General features: G+C 37.9%; 1 protein-coding gene across 3 annotated transcripts in view; it reads left to right on the top strand.

Moving 5' to 3' along the window:
• The window catches only part of nlgn1 (neuroligin 1), a 298,549-nt gene that overhangs the window by 155,901 nt on the left and 126,770 nt on the right, over positions 1–15,878 (top strand). The gene's annotated exons all lie outside the window — the stretch shown is intronic.

Below are 15,878 nucleotides of genomic sequence, written 5' to 3'. Positions count from 1 at the left end.
TCCTCCAGTGAAAGATGATTTAGTTGCTTGTGAATAGCCTCAAGCTCATAAGCATAAAACGGGTGAAGTGGCAATGCTCTCCACAGCGGCACGCATGCATGAAAACTTATTATAGAAAAGTTTGCTGTAGTTGTACATGATTTAAGGTGATAGTAAATACTGGAACTATCAAAACTTTATGACCTTCCAGTTTCAATTGCAATACAACAACTCTAGCCTGTATGCGTCTCTCTCTGTCTCTTTCCCCATTGCTATGCCTCTCCCTCTGTCAGCTTAATTTTTCAATGCAACAGATTTGTGGAGAGAGATAAAATTGTGTATTTTTTTATGTAATGATTGAGATTGCCTCGAGCAAATGGTGCTGGATTCATTAATAAGCTTTGGAGAGTTTCTTCAAAATGAGGTGCTTTCCATATTCCAGTTGTCTAGATATGAAGCATCGGTTATTAAGGAAAGTTAAGTGTTATTTTAGTTACGTACAAATGAAGTTCAGCAAAGAAATATTTTGATGAAGTATATTTTGCTGCTGTTGCTTTTCTCAGATTGCTTCATCAGTATTTGTCTGCGAGGTTCTTATGCAAATGTATCATTGTGTTCATGACAGATCCGTCAGTGTTTTCATTACATACAAATTCCTCAGTGATTGACAGTTATTATTTCAGATTAAAATGATGGAAACTCATAGATGAACTGTTTTATTTCACTGTGCTTAACATCTTATGCAGAAATGCATCTGTCTCCAGAGTTAATGTACAATGACTAGAACAAATCCACAAAAACCTTTGTTGCTTTTGCAAACATTCTTTTCTAATCTTTGATGGTAGCAATTAACATCTATAAAGACATGACACTGATCATCTTAACACCCATCTGTGCTTTTAAGGGTCATTTGACTACAACTTAGCAACAGTTTTCAGTCTGATCATCTTCATAACATCCTAAATATGAAAATAGTGCATGTTTAATCCCCCGGTTATTGGAGGAAAATGTGTAAATTGTGATGCAGGGTCAGTTTGATCTTCAGTGGTAATAGCACGTTATGCAATGGATGTCTGTCAGAGTGATGACTTGTCAATTGAGTAAGAGTCATAGGTCACTACAACTCATGTACTTATTAATTTGTGGGGCTTTTGTTCAAATAGACTTGTTAAAGAAACATTAGCAGCTGCTGCCAGTCTTACAAAGGGTTTTTATTGCCAGTTTAATTAAGTTGTTCACATCTGCACAGTATAAAGGCCTGTTCACACCAAGGACGATAACGATAAAGATATAGTTCTAAAAAACGTTCTCAATATTAAAGAATAGCAGAGTTCACACCACAGCTATATCGATAATGGCACAGAGAAACGATATCGTTGGAATCACTTTCAGGACGATTTTATCCAGCTGATGAACGATAAAAACATTGACAGCCAATCAGAATCCATCCTAATGAGCTTGAGCATTTAAAGCGGCAGACAAGCACGCACTTAGAAACAGAACTATATCGTCAGCTGGTGTGGCTGCTAATATAGTTATCTTTGTAGTTATCGTTCTTGGTGTGAACGGGCCTTAAGTCACCATTTTGGCCAGTATTAGGGTGTTGGCAGATGCTAATATGCTGGTGGCATGAGGCATCTGTCAGTGTGAGTCGTTAGTCTGTGCTTCATAAAAATATTCAAGAATGAATGCATGGATTCTGAAATTAGCATCAGTTATTTGCATCAGAATCTTCACAGCATATCTCTCCGTTGGTAAATGAGGCTCAGAGTTATCTTTCTCCCTTAATGATTCAGTTCTCGCAGCCATCTTCCCTCAGTCGCCCTTAGCTTTTTTTTAACAAATCCACTGCTGATTATTGGCTATTTTTTTTCCTAGCTAAGGCGCACAGATCCATTAGGGGGTTTAAGCATGTGCCTGCATGCCACAACCCTTAATTTATTGTTGCTATGTTTTTCTCATGGTTGTCTGGGGTTCGGCTAAGCTCCGGAGCGGCCTCTAGGAAAGGTGCTGTAATGGTGAGAGGGCCTAATGGATTATAGAACTGCACACAGTCTGAGTGTCATTATCAGAACTGTTGTAGATTTATGGAGCGAGTCGCTCTCGTCATGCCCCCCTGAATAAAACTGCTCTCAGACAGCTAATCAGCTGGCATAAGGGCCTGTTTTACCGAGTGCCACCATCATATTTTTTATTTATTTTTTTGGTAGTGCTGGTGTCCCAATCCTCTTTAGCAACTATCCTTAAGGCCATTGCACACTGAGTCCGAAATTTTCGTATGCGTTTTTTCGTGTTCGTCAGCCTTAAAATTCGTCACGCACAGAAACCTTGCACACTGAGTCCGATGCGTATTTATTAAACCTTTGCGGGAAAAAACGCAAAAAATACAAAATGGATTCGTCAAGCAGTGAGGATGATTTAAGCAGTGAGGACTTCTTTAAAAGAGAAAAAGAAAGAGGAAATATTGGGCCATCCAATCCTGAGATTGCGCCTAGAGGAAGGAGAGTTTCACCTCCTTATCAAGGAGTTGCGAAATTATCCCAAACGATTCAAAATTTACCTCAGAATGTCAGTGGAACAGTTTGATGCTTTGCTAGCGATACTGGAGCCACATATTAAAAACAGGTTATATTTTATACCCAAATAATACATGATTAGTAATCGAATTGGGTGCTCGATTTTGTCGTTCGCTTGTACAGTGGCTCTGAATTGTCAAAAAACCTCTCAAAATACTGGCTGTGGATGCGAAAAACGCAGAAAATCGAACCTGATCCGAATTTTTTTATTACGGACGAAAGTTTCGTAGACAGTGTGCAAGCGTGATTGACAATAACGTGAGGTCGATTTTTTTTTTTTTACGTGCGAAAATTTCGGATGCAAATTTCGGACTCAGTGTGCAATGGCCTTTAACCTTAAAAAGCGCCATACCTATAAGGAAAATATTACTGGCTCCAGAGTTAATGTGCAGTTACATTAGTGAAATTTATGCAATATTTAGAGTGAAATATGAATTTTTGCTGAGCAACGATAAGTTAAATTACATTCAATTCAAATATTCTGTATAATGCTTGTTTTATAGTTACAATTTAGGAAGTAATCTGTAACTAGCCAAAGATGAGTGTATCAAATAAAATGTCCTTATGGCAGCAATGTAACATGTATTCATGTATTCAGTTAAAGCAATAGTTCACTTCAAAATTCTGTCATCATTTACTCACTCTTAAGTTGTTTCAAACCTATATGAATTTCTTTCTTCTGCTGAACACAAAAGAAGCAGAATTGATGGACCCCAATTTACTTCCATAGTAGGAAAAAAAAATACTATGGAAGTCAATGGGGTCCATCAACTGTTAGGTTACCGACTTTCAAATTATCTTCTTTTGTGTTCAGCAGAAGAAACAAATTCCTACAGGTTTGAAACAACTTGAGGGTGAGTAAATGATGACAGAATTTTCATTTTGAAGTGAACTAATCCTTTAAGCAGACACAACAGAGATGTTAGGCAGCAATTGCAATTTGCGTATATAATGATTACAATATAAGGATCATTTTACAATATAAGGATAATATTTGACAGTTGTTTTATGTTGATCCAAAGTTGGTGTCATCTAAAGTCTTCATACGTTCATACGTGACCTTTTGCAACCCTTTTGCGAAATCTAGCAAATAAAATCAGATTTTCACAGAAACCTGCTAAAAAACTACTTTAATGGGTCCAAGTGGCTAGCTGGTCTTCCAGTGCCTAAAACCCTTCTAAAGCCAGCTATGGTCAGATAAAACCACCAAACTAGCTTAGGCTGGTTTATGGTATTATTTTTTATCAGGGAAATTACCCCTAAACTTTTTTTATTGGGAACAAAAAGATCATATTAAGACCACATAATGTCTTCTAAAAATATTACATTTCATTTTCTCTCTGCTCGCGAATGACTCACTGAGTTACAGTAAAACTGTTAACCAGATCTGAATTGATTTGAGTCATCAGCACTCGTTAGTCAGTATGTGTGTGGTTGGTTGGCTGCTGCGCTGGTATAAAGCAGATGCAGTCGCCGGCGGAGGTGTGTGTGCTCACGTGCCGGTTAGTTCGGCTGTTTACTTCTTTGTCAAGACTTCACCGCATTGCTCACCCTGTAATAATTGGTTTGCTGTTTTGCATCATGCTTATTAATTTTCTTCTCCCTTGAAACAAATACCCATGATGTTTTAGTTTCATTAGTCTTTTGCTTTCTCCAACCTCCACCTCTCTTGCTTTCTCTTCACGTTTTTTGCCTTAAGCATCTTCTATCACCTACTCTCTCTCTCCCTCTCTCCCTCTCTCTCTCTGTCTCTCTCTCTCTCTCTCTCTCTCTCTCTCTCTCGTCCCCCTCAGTCATATGCTTACTTAAGTGTAAGCCCACCACAGGGTCTTTAAGGAAGCATGTATGATGTCTGACCCTATTCAGGAAGCAGTGTGTCTGGGGAGATGCTTCATTGGAGGGTGTTTATTAATCTTAACAAGCATTTAACAGCTCTGCAGGATCGTCCCTCGTCCATTATTTTGCCTCTCCAATGCTTACTGCTAGTACTGGCTGTTGTTGAATCGGGTGGTCAGTTTAACCCTATATATCTTTTTTTTTAATAATTTATATATTTTTCTTCTTCCTCCTCTTCTTTGTAATATAATTTGTAAAGCTTAGACTTATGATACTTTCACACTAGCACTTTTTGTGCACAAAAGTGGGATTTGATTGATGTCAGAGTTCGGTTCGTTTGGATGATGTGAATGCTGTTTTCCAAACTCAGGTGCGCACCCATCTACTGTGCCTGAGTTCATGTGAACTCCAGAACGGTTCACTACTGATATGAACACAATCGTACTAAATCGCGGAAGAGATCCGCTATTAAAGGGATACTCCACTTTTTTTGGAAATAGGCTCATTTTACAACTCCCCCAGAGTTAAACAGTTGAGTTTTACCGTTTTCGAATCCATTCAGCCGATCTCCGGGTCTGGCGGTACCACTTTTAGCATAGATCATTGAATTGGACAGGACCATTAGCATCTCTCTCAAAAAAATGACCAAAGAGTTTCGATATTTTTCCAATTTAAAACGTGACTCTTCTGTAGTTACATCGTGTACTAAGACTGACGGAAAATGTAAAGTTGCAATTTTCTAGGCTGATATGGCTAGGAACTATACTCTCATTCCTGCGTAATAATCAAGAAACTTTGTTGCCGTACCATGGGTGCAGCAGGCGTAATGATATGACGCAGCGCCTGAAAATAGGTCTAATAGGTTAGACAAACTTAGTCCCGGTCACGTTGGAAGTTACCGAGCTGGGGACTATTTTCAGGCGCTGCATGATATCATTACGCCTGCTGGACTTGGACTATGGCAGCAAAGTTTCTTGATTATTACGCAGGAATGAGAGTATAGTTCCTAGCCATATCAGCCTAGAAAATCGCAACTTTTCATTTTCCGTCGGTCTTAGTACACGATGTAACTACAGAAGAGTCAAGTTTTAAATAGGAAAAATATCGAAACTCTTTGGTCATTTTTTTGAGAGAGATGCTAATGGTGCTGTCCGATTCAATGATCTATGCTAAGCTATGCTAAAAGTGGTACCGCCAGACCCGGAGTTCAGCTGAATGGATTCGAAAACGGTAAAACTCAACTGTTTAACTCTGGGGGAGTTGTAAAATGAGCCTATTTCCAAAAAAAGTGGAGTATCCCTTTAATGACGTATGATTTCAAAAACTGTGTTTTTGAGTGTTCATACTCACTTTCCTGATAAGCGTGACTGATGCACTTCTAGCAGAGAGAATGTATATCTTGTTTCTGCTGGATTCCCGCATTATTGAAAACATTCTCAGTACATTTGCAGCAGATAGATGCAATTGCCATTATGTGCTGATGCTTTGAATACAAATCCAAAGGTTTAAAAAACAAAATATAAAAGTGAGGTGAGGTGAGCAACTCAATGCAGGGCCTAAAGCTAACTTTTTGCCACACCTGCCAATGGCCGGTGACTTCAGAAAATGTATGAAACAGGCAGTAATGACACCAATTTTTTTAGATAACAGTGAAAATTCACTATTCTCTATTCCAATTTCAATATCGCAGTTAAAAGTACTAGCCTAACTAATATAAATTTAAAACATTATTAAAGACGAGTAAACAAAACAAAACAAAAAAAGAACAAATAATCAAATTACAAGCAATAGCACAAATAAATACATCAGAACAAAGATACAAATGAAATAAACAATGCTTATCAGGTTTTTCTGGTAGGTCTAACAGTAGTTATCAATAAGTTATCAAATGTAAAATAACACTGCATGTAGTCTTCACTTAGATAAAGATTAATCTTCGTATAGATATAGATTAATCCTTAATGAAGTTTTTTTTTAGTCAAGAGCAGTAAGAGAAGTTTTTCACATGTCACATTTGTTCATGTTCTCACAACATTGCATTGTTAGGATTCATAAAAATGTTACCAGCTAACTGTCGATTGACACCGTTTCATATACTCGCCAATGCCGATTTTTACTCGCATTTGGTGCTAGGTTAGTGCTAATTTTAGGCTCTGATGCTATGCATTTTGCCGCCTTCTCCGGTGTCATCGTTTCCAAGCAACAAGGGTAAACAGCTGCTGCTTTGATGATGCAGGTGTACCGTGGTTCAGACCCAAATAATATAATGTGAACACAATCCAGAAGGGGAAGGGGAAGGGGAAGGGGAAGGGGAAGGGGAAGGGGGGAGCAATCAAACGGGTTCGGACCAGGCAATCGAACCAAGTGTGAAAGCTACCTTACAAAGACAGTGTATGATATGTGTTTGTTGTAATTTGTCGTGCTTTAGTCTAAGGGATGGGCCTCATTGGTCGTGACGGGTGGATGCATTGGTAGAGGGCAAAAAGGCAAGCGGCAGAGTACAGAGGACATCTGCCATCAGAGAGGCTTTGCCCTGTGAGCGCCGCTAACCGAAAGGATTAGTTCAGCCTGCAAGAGTGCAGCAGATGTCCATGTGGGCCCACTCACTCACGGCTCCTCCTCCTCTTCTCCAAAGTCTCTCTCTCACTTCCTTTTGCTGTCTCTCTTCCTTGTATCCTGATTTTGGCCTGGTTCCACTGACATGTGGATTGCCCCAGGCTAGACTCAATGTAGATATTAATAACTAGTCAAATTTGGCGTGCTGTTGAATCTACAATGGAACTTTGACTTCATGATTTCATGCATTCCTGGACTTAAAGCATTTCCTCTCTGTGGAGTATCATAATCCCTAGGGATCTCGGGAAGATACGAGGCTGGATTTACACTAGAACTTTTAGTGCAGATGAGAGTCCATTGACATCAGACTTATGTTTGTTTCTGAATGATGTGCACCAGCAAACCATACACTGTAAAAATGTTTTAAGTACAATCAACTTGGATGTTTAAGTAATTTCAACTTAAATGACATTAATCTGACTTTAAAACGTGATAAACCTTGTATAACTTATTTTGATGAGTTAAAGCAATGTAAAAACATATGATGTCATAACTTATTGATCATACAATTGTACTTTTAACTAGGAATGTCAGAGGTTCAGATTCGTTGCACCATTCAAAAAGATTCAGATTGCTCAATTTAAATTGAGGTAGCGAAGAGAATGCAGAATTTGTTCAAATTTGAATGTTGACTTTACAAAGCCTTGTTTGAAAGTTTTGAAATAGTTTGAAAAAGTTTGAAAAAGTCTTATAGTTTGGAGGTTCATGAATTAAGATGAATTAAGAATATCAATATTTTATAAGATGTTTCTTTGTTGAATAAAAGTATTAATTTCTTTAAAAAAAAAATAAAAAAAAATAACTGACCCCAAACTTTTGAACGGTAGTGTTTAGGACCCAAAGTAGAATGCAAAATGGAATTGTACTGTAAGGGAATTATGCTCTGGACCAAACAATAAAATCAAGAGTAGCTTGGGAAGGGAGTTTCATTTTTGAGGGTGAAATAACTACCTGTTCCCTTGGTGTTTTATTTACTGTATCAGGGAGAGAAATTGAACTCAAACCGAGTTGCATTTGAAGCTCCAGTAATTTACGACCCAGAGCTAGCTAGAGTCGTCTCTAGTGTCTGGGACTCGTTGTCAGGATGACCACCCTCACTCCCAGCTACACTGCAGGGTCTATTAGGCAAGAGGGTACCAGCAGATGGATGCGTCCATGTGCCTCCATCCATCTCTGCCATGGAGCCAGAGATTAGCCGGGTCCGCTCGTGGGCTTTTCGGCAGGGAACAACTGCCACTGCGGATGATCAAGGTGCTCGCCGGGATTCACGCAGCGCTGTAGCTTCTGCCGGGGGAAAACAGATGGACATGTTTAACACCTTAGAAATGAACTACGCTGCAGGACCAAAGCCAGGAAACCCTCTGAGCCATGATGGATTGCGTGTAAAACTCTGAGGGTGGAACAAATCTTTGGTTTGGTGCTTAGGTTTTTACCTCCCTATGCATTACATTCAATTACAATCCCCATGGAGATTCCCTAGAAATGCTTTCCCCTTCCACCTAACTGGTTTGGCACATTTATGTTTAAGGGATAGTTCATCCAATGGGATTGTTCACCTTCTTACTTCTGTGGAACACAAAAGAAGATATTTTGAGAAATGTCTATACTGTGGAAATCAATGGTATCCAATTAGGGCTACACGATCATGGTTAAATAATCACAGTTATTTTGCTCAAAAACTATAATTGCGGTTATCAACTGTTTTCATTTGAGAAATTTAGAATCAGTAAACATTAGAATCATTGCACTTTCAGGTAAGCACACATTAAGAAAACATCAACTCCTACGCAAGTTTTATTTTACGTTTTTTCTCTACATTATGAACTGCTAAAACTGGTTAATTTACAATATTACAATAATTCAAAGTTATGTTAATGTTTTTCTTTTAAAACTAAAATAATGTGTATTCTTGCACAGAGGATGCAAACGTGCATTTATTCCACAACAATGTAGTCAAGATTCATGTTTGGATATAATGCAAATATGTCAGGCAGTTATGCTTAAATAAATGAGAGAAGCAGAAATCATGATCACAATTAAAATACTATTAAACGTGCAGCTCTAGGTCCAATGGCCAATTGTTTTAAGCCTATTGACTTTCATTAGATAAAAACTTGAAAGATTCAAAATATCTTCTGTTCCACATAAGAAATAAAGCCATACCAGCTTGAAACAACATGTGATGATAGAATGTTAATTTTTGGGTGAACTATCCCTCTATATCAGTGGCATTCTTTTGGGTGGTGTAAACCAGATGTTCCCATAGGTCCTGTTGCCAATTTCTTGCCAATGTGGCCCTCCATATTGATTTACCAGTCTTTTAACTCAAATACTCAGTTTAGAGGTCAGAACAGGGCACTCTTTTGGAAAATAATGTTTATTTTTGCTGATTTTCTGTCAGCAATTTCAGCCGGACTTTTATCAGTAAGGGCAAGACAGGACAAGGCACGTTTGTAGGGAGCAGTCGGGGTCGTGACTATCTTGGGGTTTTGATATTCTCTATCCTATGTTCTCTGGAAGTAAGAGATAAGTGAAATAAGCCTTTTCTACTTAAAAAGGTCTGCACATGGATCTAGGGCCCGTGTGTACGGTCGCTTGTACGCCTGACGTCTCATGTTGAGATTGTAAATAGGACTTTAGATGATCCCTCTGCGATTTTGAAATACCTTGAGGTTTGATGGTCTTTCCATCTTGTCTGTTTATGGAGCTTGTGTGGACTGAAACATGCTCGATTATCAGGATTAAGATCACCACATACTAACACATACACTTAGAACCTTGAAGTAATTCATCCTGGTCCTTGTAACTTGCCTCAATCCTTCACTGAGATTCATTTATGATTTGGTTGCTGAGGAGATCCACAGCTGTAAATTTCCCCCAAATGCAGTTAATCAGAGGTTAGCCTGTAGCCTGAACAGATAAAGATTTATATCTCTAGTCACCAGCCCCAAGCTTCTTGGCTCTTGCAATTTTGTTTATTCTCTTTGGCCTCAACACAATCTTATTTGCTCCACTGGTTTCTGAGCTACCTGCTTTTTGCGTGTTTGAAATCTCCAATTCTAAAATCTTGTGAAGTTATATTTGGTTCAGGACACCCCTGTTGCCTCCGTTGGTGCTCAGGGCCCCCTCATGGCGTTGTGAGCCAATTATATTATGGCTAGTGTATCTAGAATGATTTTTTCCTCCTCATACAAGCTGCTTCAAAGCAAGGAAAGTTTTTAAAACTGAGCTACATTCTGATTTTAGATTGAATTGCTTTAAAATATCATGTGGCCTAACCATCCAGTAGAAGTGTGTATAAACATAATCATTATTTTCTAAATTTATATATATATGTTTATACAAATATAATTAATTGTTAATTCATAAGTATCTCAAATTTTTTTTGGGGGGGGGGAGTTGCACCACATGATATTATAAAATCTGATCTAACCTTGCGTTGTCATAAAAAAACACTTTATCTAAAATTTAATGAGACTTACTGACCTTAACACACTGTCATGAGGGTCTGTATGGGTTATCTCTTGACATAATTTTCTGTTACATTATTTCCAGCATGTTTCTGCATCTTGGTTGCACCAAATTACTTTGATTTGGAGGACAAAAGTAAAATATTAAGTTTTGTTGATTCAACAAAATATATCAATATTATAAATTATACATGTTAATATTTGTTTTATATAATAATGAAATAATAATAACTAGTGCTGTCAATCGATTAAAAAAAAAATTAATCACATTTTTCTGATTAATTGTGATTGATCACATCTAACATGAACGTTTTTAATATATTGTTATATTGTAATAATTTCACATTTAAACTCCAAATTAATATAGAAACAAAATAAAGACAGTACCCTATATTTTAAATATTTGTTTAAGAAGGCAACACCAGTTTTTCCCTCAATTTTAGACATTAAATATAGCCATTCAGCATTACAGTATAATTGAAAGCTATCAATTTTAGCATTTAATATGCTTGAATAAATACAACAACTTTTAATTTGAGTGAACTTAAAACAATCTTTACATAAACCCATTATAATAAATGCCACATTTACCTGTGCACCTCAATTTTTTCTATTGACCCAGTCAGACCGTTTTTTTTTTTTTTACCCTGTCAAAATTCACAAAAAATTATCATTTTCGTTGTTTTTGACCCATGTTACCTTGTAAACAGATTTTCAGGTATAGGTCTAACAGGTAAGATATATACAGAAATGTAATAAAGTTATCAAACACCTCCCAGTCTTCACTGCATACATTATAAATTAAATATAGACTAATCCTTTTTAAAGCTACAAAAGTTATTCAGTCAAGAGCAGCAATCGCGCTTGAATGGTTTAAAAGCATTTGCATGAATAAGAGTGTGATCATATAACAATTGCATTCTCCCACTGACCTAATTAAAGGTAAAAGCATTGAAGACAGGGCTAAATTGCCTACAACATCATCGTCTGTCTCCATCAACAGTAGTATTTTACCACTGATACAAACACTCTACATGCTGTCATCACTTGTGTGTGGGCCCTAAGATCTGTGTTGTGATGCAGGTTTAAAACATAAAGGGCTGATTTCCTACATCAGCTGAGCTTGTCATCAGTAAACCATGAATCTTTTACCCTATAGAGACATGCGGGTAATGTCTGCAGTGCGCTGTGAATCCAATGACCCATGAGCGTTATTATTGCCCTTGCTTTTCTCTCTTTTACAAATATTTTGACTGCTGTCCTTGAGTAACGTGTTATTTTAGTAAAGGCATCCAGCATTGTCTTAATACCTCAGAAAATCCAGAAATCCCTTTGAAGGTCAATCTCTTTTCCCCTTGCGGCACAGTGATTATTAGTCAGCCCTGCTAGAAAAAAATTGTGCTATGAAGGATTATGGCAGGAGAGCTGTGGGGGGAATCAAGAATGGTGCCAACTACCCCACTAGTGGCAAACATATAAATAAATAAGTATATAATAACGGAGTGGTAAGCTTAAAGTTCAATACACAAAATGTTAAAACTGACGACGCAGGTGTTTTAGGCGCTACAGCTGCTTTACATTCTGCCCTGCTGGTTCTAATTACAAGACTCATCAAGAATAGGAACGTTGGATCATTGATATTAATCTCTACGATTATTACTCATTCTCTTTCCCTGTATCCGCACAGGAACGTGTCGCTATGGTGCAGGGACATCAACATCCATCTTCATTCCTGCAGCCGTGCGAATCTGTAGCACAGCTTGCAAAGTTACGGGTGGAAATACCTGTTCAAGTTTTTACCAAGAGGGGGATTTATAAAAAAATGTTATACTGCCCATACAGGCCTATAAGTGCCCTTTCTGGATCAAGGAGGGAGAAGAGATGTGCATTTGAGAACCAAGAGTGCATTTTATGGCCCGTCTGAGAGTCATATTCTCATATGTATAGTAACTGTCCCCTTTAAAGACTACTGACATTGGATAGAGAGAGTGTTCTACTGCAGTACTGAGCTGCATGTACAGTATGTATACATTTACATCAATTTATACCCTTCATTAGCTATCATACAACATATTTTGCTTTTGCTCAGTCTTAGTTTTTCCTATTACAAGTCCTCAGGGAGCAGTGTTTATGAAAAATTAATAAAGTGCTTAATGGAGGCGGGTTACCTTGTGGTGCTGTTTGGTGCAGTGCCTCTCAAAATAACATTTCGACCAGTGTGAAACCAAGCTGCCAGCCTGTATGTCAGAAATGACTTAAGATTCAGTAGTGACACACAAAGATTTGATTAATTTTGATTAACAGGGCAACTGCTTTTAACTGTGATAATAATAAAGTTTATTGAGCACCAAATCAGCATATTAGAATGATTTCCGGAGGATCATGTGACACTGAAGACTGGAGTAATAATGCTGAAAATTCAGCTTTGCCATCACAGGTATTAATTGCATAAAATTCCTGCAAAAGAGACTTCTTTCTAAAACACTAAGATACCTAACCGCCCCTAAACTTCTGAATGCCAGTGTAAAACATAAGACTGTTGAAAATGCATAATTTATCATGTGATAGGAATTTTCCAAACTAATAAAAAAAAGATTCTTCAAGTATTTGAGAAAATGTATAATAAGACAAATGGTAAAGAAAGTAACAATTAACTTGTTTAATGGATATTCACAATTATGACCAATGACACAGCAACACATTTCCCGGGTTTCAAAGACAAGGTTTAAGACTAGTCCCAGAATAAAATGCATTTGAGCTGTTTTAACTGAAAGCAACTTGCAGTGACATATCTTAAAACGTGTCAGTGCCATTGTTTGGTCTCAAGATGCACACCAGTAATGTTTTTTCTAAGGCACATTTATAAAAATACCCCAACTGAACTACGGCCTAATCCTGGCTTAAAGGAGAACTCCGGTCAATTTTAACAATTTTAACATTTTTTGTACATTTGGAGTGCTGTCAGTACAGAGAACAACGACAAAAATCGGTGTTGCCTACACCGTGTTATCCTCTTTTTAAAATTTGCACCCTGTTGACTTCAATGGGGCAAGTTTTAAACCTGCTTTTAGCCTCTTAACATCCTTGATGTGTCATTACAAGTGCACAGGTCATGTGAGTGATTCCTTTAGAGTTAACACGGGTGAATCTGACTGCAGTAGATGTGAAAGATATGAATAAAAATGATGTTTATTCAGCCAGCGCACATACATCCTGTTTTCGGTCGAAGTCTATAGTAATCGATTGTCGAGTTCACGCGCATATGTTTAGTACCTATGATCACGCGCGTGAACTCGACAATCGATTACTATGGACTTCGACCGAAAACAGGATGTAAATACAGGTATGTGCGCTGGCTGAATAAACATCATTTTTATTCATATCTTTCACATCTACTGCAGTCAGATTCACCCGCGTTCACTCCGAAGGAAACACTCACATGACCTGTGCACTTGTAATAACACATCAAGGATGTTAAGAGGCTAAAAGCAGTTTTAAAACCCCATTGAAGCCAACAGGGTGCAAATTTTAAAAAGAGGATAACACGGTGTAGGCAACACCGATTTTTTTCGTTGTTCTCTGTACTGACAGCACTCCAAATTTACAAAAAAATGAGCTCAATGTTAAAATTGACCGGAGTTCTCCTTTAATTTAAGCCTTGTCTGTGAAACCGGTTCATTGGGTATTATTTTAAAGTAATCAATCAATCAATCAATCAATAAATCGAATTGACATTTTTTATTATTAGTAGTACATCACAATTATTAGATATCCCTAATAAGTCTTAATAAGACTAATAAGGATTTCTCAAGGACAGAGCCTTGACTCTGGGGAGACTCCACATGGGATTGTTTGTGGCAAACGTTTCTGCTACAGAGGGTAAAGAAGCTGTTGGCTGGCAGGACATCAGCCCTGGCCAGTGGACAGATGTTAAGGCTCTCCACAGATTTCCCAGCATCCTTGTTTGCATTTCTCCAACACATAGAGGGCAGAGAGCTCAAGTACTTTCCCCATGCTGCTTGTTTCAGCAGCTTGCCTCTTTTTATCGCACGGAAGCATCTCTTTATCGTGCGTACTTTGTTCTGCCAGTCTTTTCAGAGATTGGCAATCATAATTTCTTAAAATGTAGATTGTTATTTTGTGCCAATGCACGATCACAATGACATCGGTATCCTGCCGTACTCCTGATCCAGCATTGCTTTATGTCAATCATTCTGCCAGTTATCCTCGATTCTGAGAGAACACGAGTAAAACGCTGCTGTTAGGACATACTGCGTCTTTTTTTAGGTTAATACATGACAAGACAGCAGGGAAATTTCTTCCTGCCTACAGACGAGCCGTTTAGTTGTCTGCCAGTCATAATTTTATTTGTCAAACATATTATTTTCTTGCCAAAGCGCAATGGTGATGTCGGAGATGGCATCAGTGATGTCTTTTGTACGCGGAGACAATGTGCAGAGACAACCCATAGGCTCACGGTGACATATCCTTGATTATTTTCATGTGCAAGAGCTTGAAACAGTCATGTTGCATTCTGTTTATGCAGTGCTACGCATTCAAAAACAACTTTCTCCGTAATTTGTCACCCATCAGTGTTTTTCTGTTTGTGCATTCTGCTCTGATCGTTGACACATGAATAGCGGTTCTTCAAGAAGGAAAGAAAAGCAAAATTCAGCCAATGTGAGCAAAACAAAACCTACATTTTCCGACAAGCTTGAATTCACGGTGTTATTCCCAATGACTGGCAGCTGTCCCGACTCAAGAAGCCAATGTAGGTGTGGGACTTTATGTATGTTTCATGCTTTGCACGCAATTCACATGGCATTTTATTAATTTTTGGTAATCCGTTTATGTGCGTCTTCCCAGTATGCCTGTGTTTAAACCTCTTGAGGCAAATCCACAGCTGGAAATGTTCAGGTTGATTGGGTTAATCAGATTGTTATACTTGAACACCCTTGAAAAAGTTGTTCATTTATTCATAGTTTACCAACATGATTTACTATATTTGTCTTGTTCCTCTGTAAACATCACATGAGTGAAATGGTGAAACTCTCATTAGAGCAGTGTTAGGGTTAGTAGAATATGTCAACATGTACTTTCAAAGTTACATTTAGTCAGTATAATGTCTACAGTGGATTTTCGAAATAAATAGTTACTGTGAAACTATGGTTATTTTATTCTTTATAATGCTATTTCCCTCTGTTCTGTACTAATCTGTATTAGATGCGAGTTCTGGCAGCACTACTGTGGTGAAAATATTGCACACCTGACTAGGGACTGATCTCATTCCATCATGGGATCATTTTAGGCACTAAATGCTAAACAGTTACCTATGCATGAAGCTCCTAGGGATCTTTATTATGCAAATCCAAGGCATTAAGATTGAATCATACAGCTTTTG

Source organism: Abramis brama (genome assembly GCF_963993115.1).
Source record: "Abramis brama genome assembly, chromosome: 23".
Taxonomy (NCBI): domain Eukaryota; kingdom Metazoa; phylum Chordata; class Actinopteri; order Cypriniformes; family Leuciscidae; genus Abramis; species Abramis brama.
Note: the sequence above shows the minus strand (reverse complement) of the source record. Positions and strands in the feature narration are given on the sequence as shown.